Source organism: Cannabis sativa, chromosome 3 (assembly GCF_029168945.1).
Source record: "Cannabis sativa cultivar Pink pepper isolate KNU-18-1 chromosome 3, ASM2916894v1, whole genome shotgun sequence".
NCBI lineage: Eukaryota > Viridiplantae > Streptophyta > Magnoliopsida > Rosales > Cannabaceae > Cannabis > Cannabis sativa.
The window spans coordinates 72,402,800-72,403,992 of NC_083603.1; the positions used below are offsets into that span (position 1 = coordinate 72,402,800).

The 1,193-nt window shown below is 31.4% G+C and overlaps 1 non-coding gene across 1 annotated transcript; it reads right to left on the reverse strand.

Moving 5' to 3' along the window:
• Positions 1–579: 579 nt before the first annotated feature.
• On the reverse strand, positions 580–686 carry LOC115711753 (small nucleolar RNA R71). The gene has a single exon (XR_004010630.1). It is a non-coding gene; the product is annotated as a small nucleolar RNA R71 (small nucleolar RNA).
• Between the last annotated feature and the right edge of the window lie 507 nt (positions 687–1,193).

Sequence of the window (1,193 nt, forward strand, 5' to 3'; positions counted from 1 at the left end):
ATAAGTATGCTCTGTGGTTGCGGTTTATAACTGATCTTCCACATCAGAAATTTGTCTTCTTGAGATTTTTGTGTTACTTTGTGAAATTTGTGACATTGCATGCATCATTGGCAACGTGATTCTAAAAATCGTTTGGTAAAAAGAGTAGTAACTTTAGGTGAAATTATAAGTGTTTTTGAAAAATTAAGCATAATGGAACAAGAACCTAATATTGCGCAAGAAAAAACACTACTTGAATATTTTTCACCTATTTCATCTAATGCTCCATCATGCATTGTTTTGCCTACTACTAATGCCACTCATTTTGAACTTAAACCATCAATCATTCAATTGTTGCCTTCTTTTTATGGTTTAGAAAGAGAAGATCCTTACATGCATGTAAAAGATTTCTTGGATATTTGCTCAACTTTTCATTTTCAAAATTTTTTGGATGAATCGGTTAAACTTAGGTTGTTTCCTTTTTCTCTAAAAGATAAAGTCAAAGCTTGGTTAAACTCACTTCCAACCTGAACTATAACAACTTGGGATCAACTTTTTAATAAATTTCTTGCCAAATTTTTCCCCATGTCCAAAACTGATAATTTAAGAATAGAAATCTCTGAATTTTATCAAAAAGATAACGAAGAGTTTTATGAATGTTTGGAAAGATTCAAAGATTTATTATTAAAATGTCCCCACCATGGTTTTGAAAAATGGAGACTTGGAAAATATTTTTATGATGGTTTAACCCCTTCAAATCGACAAATGATTCAATCTATGCATACCGGAAAATTTTTGAAATTACAAGGGCAAGAGGCTTGGGAAGCTCTTGAAGAATTATCTGTTAATTCACAACAATGGAATTATTCTAAGCCTATGTCTAGAGCAAATAATTCACCCAAAAAAGGAGGAAAATATGAAATTAAAGAAGAAACTGATTTGAGAACATCTTTTGAAAAATTAGCAAGAAAAGTAGAAGCCTTAGCCATAAGTCAAACTATGAATTCTCACGTTCAACCTAAAAAAGATGTTTGTGCTAGTACTTGTCATAATGATCAATCATGTCCTTCTTTTCTTGAAACATTTTCCGAAGAGGCTAATGCATTACATTCATATGGTAAATCAAATGATAGCCCATTTTCTAACACATACAATCCTAATTGGAGAAACCATCCCAGTTTTTCATGGAGACAAAACAAACCACAAATGAACCA